An 8,185-nucleotide genomic window follows, 5' to 3' on the forward strand; every position below is an offset into this window, starting at 1 on the left:
CCCACCCCCCCTCCTTGAGCTCTGACATGTCTTAACTCCCAACACCATTTTCAACTCAAGTGAGACCGAGCTTTCATTCACCTGCTCACTCACTCACCTACCCTGTCACTCTTATCAGCTCTGGCTGTTTCATTAAACTCTGGGTTTGTTTGTTGTGTATGTTCAGTCCCGGTTAGTTTCCAGCCAGTGGTGCTCACAGCACGTCCTTACATGCCTCACTGACTCTCACTGGCAGCCAAGGAAAGCAGCTTCTCAGTCTTGTGATGTGGCAGACAAACTCAGAGTGTGAAGGCAGGGCAGGATAGCATTCTACCAAATCTCAACATGAGGCATCTCTCTGCAGTGTTTTGCAGGGAAACTTTTTACGCTTTCATGTGCTTTTGTTATACAATCGGGGGATAATGTTTTGTTGCTTTTTTATCGTTGATTTGGTCTTTGGATCACAATATTTTGCTCTATTCACTCCTAAACTTATATCTGACAAGCTGCATGGTATGTTGGTTAGATTCTATACCTAAAGACATGGAAAGCCACAGTGTTAGCTCAGCTCATATAAAGGCTCATTTGAATCCTGACAACTGCTGGTGTTCACAGTCATCTAGAAACATTTATACATCCTTTTTTTTCACCAGTTTTTCATTTTTTTGTTACTTTCTGGGTCACAGAGAAGCTGGTGCCTATCTTCAGTAGTCATAGTGAGAGGCAGTGGACACTCTGGACAGGTCTTAAGTACATCACAGGGCCACATAGAGACAAACAACCATTCACACTCTTATTCACACCTAGGGACATTTTAAACTCACCAAACAGCCTAACGTGAATTTTTTTCAGTCCGTGGGAGGAAACCAGAGTATCCAGATAAAGCCCATGTGTACACAGGGAGCCCTCTAGGGAAACAGTAACCCTAAATGAATCAAAAGCAGTTGATTCTCCAATAATCTAAAAAAGAAGTCATATTGCCTGCATGTGGTTCCATTTTTCGTACAATATATTCATGTTCTGTTCTTCCTTACCCAAAAATAATATTTAAGAAGACACCTCAGTCCAGGACTTACAGTACATAGATGCCTTTTGACTATCTTGCCGTGACATCAGGATGGTCTGAGGCAACAAGGGGGGTCGATGCCAACCAAGCCTGGTGCACCTTTGTGCTGCATAGTGAGTAACAGAGCTAAAACAGTTGATGTGTGAAACCGAAAGCTGGTGCCATGACTCAATATCGTGATGAAGTGACAAAACGGTCTGTGTGACCAGCCAGTCATGGGTTTAAACAACAATAAAAGGATTTACTATGGAGGGAATATCAATGAAGAATTCTTACTTAGCTTTATATTTAGTTTCAAAATTAGTTAGCCACAACAAGAATTACTAAACTGCGTCTCTCCATGTCTCGTTTGGTCCAGCAAAGCTTGCTTCAGATCTGAGAACTCGTGTCTATGCAGATCATGGCCAGCTCCAATGGTTATTTATGGACAGTCTGAGGCTTCATGAAAACAGTCTGGTCTGTGCAATGATTTTTGAAGAACTGTTTTATGCTAAAACCAAAATTTTGTTTTTGCTAACAGTAAAGAATACCAAACTTGTTTTGTCAGACTTATACTGCACAGTAAGCAAAAATATTTATAAAGGTTAACAAAGTAATAAAATATAACTTTATATTGTCAAAACTAAATAAAAACTTTGTTAAACCTATCAAACTCGTATTAAATTGTTGTATGAAAAAACTAAATTGTGATTTTATTTTTATTTAGGTAAAAAGTTGTGACTGCACATCCTAAAAAACAAAACAAAAGAAAAAAAATAAAACTATCCACAATGAATGCCAGAGCTTATAAGCTTCTCGGTTCTTGAAGTCATGTAATGGCAAACAGTGGGATATTCCAGCAACTGAACGAGGATCAGAAAATTGAAGCTAATTGATGWTGACAAACCAAGACAGGGCTATAGAATTATATAAGTCAGTGAAGAAACAGAAACTAAAGAAAGACTAGCTTCAACAATGGGACAATGACCCAAAGCAGACCAAACAATGCACCATGAACTACTTCAAAAAGCACAAGCCGAGTTTTCTAAGAAWGGCTCCCATTGTCAAAGGTGAGCATTACTAACTGCTCGTGGATCAGGCTGCCAAACTTCTACACATGCACTATTTTTATGTTTCAAATATCATGACATAAAAGTAACAATGCTGATGATTTTTGTTTTTATTCTACTGTCAAAAAATAAACATAAAACAAACACCAATGAACTATTTTGTTCACATCTAGGTTTAATTGATTTGTGTTACCAAAGATTTGCCACATGAACCRTGTGCTGCTGTTCAGTGTGATAGAAGTTCCTTGCAGATTGTTCTGCTACACACACGACCTGTTGCCTTTAGGCCAAAGATCGCAACGAAATTCACAGTTTGGCACAGTATCTGTGTTTCAGTGGCTCCAGAATGTCTCAGTAACTGAAGCATCTACAGACGGAATCATGTGACTGGCGTTTCAGACCAGTCAGGGGTAATTATTCGCTCTCTGACTTTTCTTCATTTTCATGTTTCTCCACCAACTCTTGATCTTGATGAACACTTAATCTTTGCAAATATTTGAAACTTTTTGTTGACATACAGTYAGTCAAATATTTGGTGGTGTTTTTGAGTGGTAGCTTGTGCAAAATATGCTGGCCAATTTTTTTTATTTTTTTGCAAATTAATAGCTTGCTTAATTACTTAAATTGGCTATGTTCACACAGCAGGCAAATGCGACTCAAATCTGATTTTTTTTTGCCCCATGCAACCCGTATTTGATTTTTTTTATGAGAGTTTGAACGTGACAAATCCAATTTTTTTAAAATCTGACCCAGGCCTTTTCATTATGTGGTACTGAATCAGATACATATCTGCTGTTTTTCAATGGGACTGCAGTCTRAATGCTTAAGTTACATTTCATCTGACTTTTACATCAGCAAGGTGGTGGTGGTGGTGGGGTGTGTGTGAATTCATCCATAAATAATGATACTAACCTCGAGTGATGTTTAAATCTTGTAGCTCCACAAGTCTTCAGCTACAGAACAGAAGTCCAGTTGCTTTTCCCTTTTTCTTTTAGTTTTCCATGTCCTGGATGACTGAGAATTCACAGGAATATATGACTGATAGTAACGTTGGTTGGTCATGGACCATAGTGATACTAAAGTTATTTGATCGATACTTTACTTTTACCACGTCACTTCATTCCAAAAATAAAATGCTGCACCAGAGCATCCGCTCAGAGGCAGGTTCAGAAATAAACCCTGAACTAAACAAGCATGTCAGATGATTATTTCAGCTCTGATTGCACAACTGCATCATCGACATGCTAACAAGTAGCTTTCATAGGCTACTTCTGTAAACAGTGTGCTGAATGTGGCGTCATGTCTTTTTCTGTACATGTGGGTCACATCAKTGTCATGGAGGGTTTATACTGGAGTCAACAGAACGTGAACATCCATGCAAAAAATCTGATTTTTGCAAAAAATTGGAACTGAGCATCAAGAYCTACAGTGTGAACATGGCCTAAGACATAATGCTAATAAACGGTTGTATAAGACAATAAATTTTCTTAAAAAGAATGAGAGCATGTAGTTTTGATGGGAAAATTGGGGCAGGTTATGGTGTCAAACACAAAACTGCTTGTTTCTGTTGGTTTTAGATGACGTGATTCTTGTTTGGCACCAATAAACATTTGTTTTCTTAACCTCAACTACTGTAGCTCCGCACTCTTGAAAGACCCTCAAGTGGCCTCCTGTGTCAGGAAGAGTTGATAAAATTTGATACATGACTCCAAGGTGTAAATTCAATAATACTTTAAATAAAGAATTTCTTTTTGTCAGCCCAAGCGAAAGAAATACCAACTCAAGTTTTCTGTGAATAAATGTTGGTATCAAGGGATGTTAGAAACCATTACCATCAAGCAAAAGCATATCACTTTCCAGGGTTGAGTATTGTTTGCGAAAACCTACACTCACCTCAGTGGATCCCAAGGGATATTAACATAACAGTTTTGGATTCTGGTGGGCACCTTTGCAAAAAGATCCTCTTTATTATCCTGCAAGTCAATCGTACGAATGATCCATGTGATATGAAGCTCTCAAAGAAACCCAGCCCATCAGCGTGGTAGAAAAGGATACAGCTTGTCTCCACTTCATGTAGATTCTTTTACACTGCTTTGTGTCCGCTGACAGTTTTCTGATTTGTTTGCACTGCATGGGTGTCTAACTGATTAAGATTAAAGAAGAATGGATTGTCTGGCTGTCGAGGAAAATTCTTGGCACATTTAGATTTGWACGTGCCCCTCCTTTTTAAGTGCAAGTAAACCCTCCTAACTACACACCTAACATGAGCCAACACAGGCCACATGCTGGCCTGCATGCTGGTCTGCATGCTGGTTCACATGCACTGCATGACACAACAGCTGAATAAAGCCATCACTTACTTACTGAACAACTGGGCTAGWGGCTCTGCTGTCTGTTCCGAGGAGCTTTGCCAACACCACATATACTTAGTAACTCCTACTGCTCACAGTCCACTTCTAATGCTGTTAAAAATAGATTGAAATAGAGCACGTGCATTGAAAGCCRGTTTTATGAATGTAAAAGCCAATGCTCCTGCATTTAAAAGAAAAATTCAATAACAAGCAGCAATAATCCGAGTTGAAATAATGTTTTGATGTAGAGCTGAATGACAGGCTTATGTATAAAAATCTAAAGTAATTGCCTTAAGAATATCAGCAATTGCAGTAAGAACTCAGTGATGAACTTATAACTCAGTGAATAAAATCCTTGAAATGATCACTTGTTTYAATTAAACCTTAAAATTTTAAGCTTTGGTCGAAGTGGGGCTGAATGACAAAAAGAAAATATTACRTCAAAGTAGTGGTTTCATTTTCACTGCGAGCTAAAACACGACTACAAAGCACAAAAAGTGAATCCTGTCTTACTCTGCTTGCTTTGATAGTGGACCACCATGCTATAAATAATGTATTAAAGGATTTACAATGCAGAGGAATGGAGCGGCTTTCAGAGGAATAAAAGTTCCCTCACTGTGGATGAAAAAAAAAAAACGTGTTAACTCTTTGCAGCCCAGAGTAAAGTATAAAAGACGTCATATATTTTCTTTTGTATTGTTCAGGTTAAGAGAGTGTTTGGTTTTCTTTTTACAGTTTGTGGTAGCTTACTTTTTCTGCCAAAAGGTGTTTGAGGCCTACTGGGACCACTTAAAAGTTTATGCAGAGCACTAGCCAAGTTGGACAAAAAAAGCCTTGAAGTATACACACACTGGCCCCTTTCTCAGAACCTCTCAGCTCTGGCTTGGGGGAGTGTTGTTGGTTTATGAGAGGGAAAATAGCCCCAGCCTTCTGCAAAAGTGAAATGGGATTAAGGCCTTTGTCTGGCCCACAATGGTGAGGGGAATTAGCAATAGTTGTAGGCACTTAGAAGAGCTCTCACACTGAAGCTTATCCCAGATTTTGCACAATAATCATTTGAATATCAACAGTGTTTTGCAACTACAGCGCTAATGTATAAACCTCTCTCTTTAGGATATCAAAATCCCCAAAAAAGGATTTTTTTTAAACACTGGCTACAACACAAATATTCCCACTCTCTATGAAGAATCATATTTTTAGGCTATAAAAGAAAATAGTTTCACAAAGTAAAGTTGATGATTTATATAAGTTAAGGTGCAACTATGGTGTTTGTTGTCAACATTATATAATAATTTCATTTTTATTTGAAAAAAGTAAACATTTGACCGGTAACTTTAATGTCACTTTTTGTTTTTTATATTGCACTTCACCATTTTCTAGCAAAGAGGCATAAAGTTGAAGAATATTAACAATATTTTTAAAGAAAAATTCATTCTTTAAATCATTTTTCTACACTATAATAGCATAAAACTGGCAAACGAGACTTTTAAAATTCATTTTCAAACATCCAATTATATTTTTCTCCTTTTAAATGATCAAAGGTTTTATTTGCATTTAGAACACTTTCCGTTTTTCTTCCTGAGCGCTTTTGGTCCCTTACTTTTACCGCGGCCCTCAGCCTTGTCAGTGACGAGGCGGGTGATGAGCAGAGCTCTCCCAGCCGAGGAGGCGGGAGAGTTGAGAGCTGCTGCCTCAGTTGTGTCTCACAGGACTGGTCTCAAGAAGCGTGATGGCCTCAGCATTTTTGCCCACACAGTGAAAACGTATTGTCCAAACCACAAAACATTGAGTGAGATCAGCAGACTTGTCAAGAGGCCCTGGCTTGAATATGAATGATGAGAGAAGAGCAGGGTGGTCCTTGTGCTGTTTTGGTGTTAGGCAGGTGAACATAAGCTTAACTGTCTCTGGCAGCTGTCCATCGCTAAATCAGCAGAGTTTACCAAATGGAAAAAAAAAGAGAAGGGGGGAAAAACACAGCTATTTAGCACTTTGATGTAAATTAAAATGAGTGGCAGCGAACGCATCTGCTGGCGCTGGTATAACTCACAAAACATTTATTTTTCTTCGGGCCATAATTACGTATTTTAAGTGCACATATGTAATCAGGACTCCATCTTCCCCAAATTTGATCAACTCCAAGCTCCCACACGGAAAGGAAGAGGCTTTTCARAGTGATCCCAGGCATGAAATTTTTGTCAAAATGCAGAAATGAAGACATAACACCTCCCCTTCCTTCCCTGTCGTTAACACATGCACGCACGCTAGCTCAATTCACTCAAGTGTCTGCAGAGTTCCCGCATTCAACTGGATACAATGATGCACAGGATGAATAAAGTTATCTCTGCGGCTGAATGGGATGTTGCCGATGGGAGGGGAACTGGGAGGTTCCCTGTGTGCCTGAGCTGAAAAGAGCTCGGCTTTGAGGGCCAGTGCCGCAGAGGTCAGGGCCCCAGCTGCTTTCAGGGGTGAAAGGGACACCGGCGGGYTGGACCGGCGCGAGAACAAAACACAATCGTGTCAAATAAAGACATCTCAGATTGGACGTTGACAGATCCCTTCCCAAAGTTGCTGAACACACTTGGTTGAAACTTAGCCCTGGTTTGTATCATGTTTCACAGTCTGAGTCCCGTCTCACTTCAAGCCTGTTGTAAACATCTTAGGGTTGGTTTTATGTTTTGTTTTGATTTTGGAATCTGAAATCAGCATTTCTGCACAGGTAGGATTTGTTTTTGGTCATTTAATGGTGCCCAAAGTTTATGTTAAAATAGAAAATGATAGAAAAATAGCTTATAGCAAGCTTCCTCAAACATATTTGTTAGTCRCTTTCAGTTGGAAACATGAGGTCAGATTTACAGACGTATTTTAAAAGGGATAATGGTTTTCCATCTTTTGGATGTTGCGTGATTTGTTCAAATGAGTTGCTCTGAAAGTGGTTTGTTGATAGGATTATTTGGATCTGGAATTGCAGTACRATTGAAGCTTCAGTTTGACTCTTTAAACCGACTGTAGTCCTTCCTCTCCTCAGAGTTTACAGATTTCACGGGGTGCAGAAATTCCCTATAAGTTGAAATTTGCAGGGGGTAAGTAGGATAATAATCAGGCCACATTATGAGGAACCGATTGTTCATTTTCTCTGTCAGCAGCGGCAGAGCTTTGCCCAAAGATGTGCCGACCTGTGCAGATGGGGTTCAAAGCCAATTTCCATGTTAAAAACTCCACTCGCTTCATAAATCCTTCTGACTGACTCTTGTTGATCAGTGACATGCCTGTTTTGTTTTTTTTATTTTTTTGTTTTGTTTTGTTTTGTTTTTTTCATAACCACATCTTCTCGCGGGAATGGATCTAAGTGAACAAACGTAGAACAAACAGTCCAGCCAGACTGGTTCGAGTGGAGTAATAGTGTTGTTTTCATGCATGCCCAGAGGCAGTGACACAAAGACAAAAGATGCCTCTGAAGCGTGCTGTCTGAATAGAAAATATGGGCCGTTATATGTGTCATGCAGTAATTATACAAACTGTAAAATTGAAGTTTTTTTACTCTTTACACTTCTTTTTTTTTACCCTTCATCCAATACAAGTCAAGTGTCATTATACAGCTTCAATTCTTTCAAGAAAATCAGTTCAACCATTCGTCATCAGCTCACATTTAAATGTGTTTTCTTTCTTTCTTTCTTTCTTTCTTTCTTTCTTTCTTTCTTTCTTTCTTTCTTTCTTTCTTTCTTTCTTTCTTTCTTTCTTTC

The sequence above is a fragment of the Austrofundulus limnaeus genome, unplaced genomic scaffold (genome assembly GCF_001266775.1).
Source record: "Austrofundulus limnaeus strain Quisiro unplaced genomic scaffold, Austrofundulus_limnaeus-1.0 Scaffold19, whole genome shotgun sequence".
Lineage (NCBI taxonomy): Eukaryota > Metazoa > Chordata > Actinopteri > Cyprinodontiformes > Rivulidae > Austrofundulus > Austrofundulus limnaeus.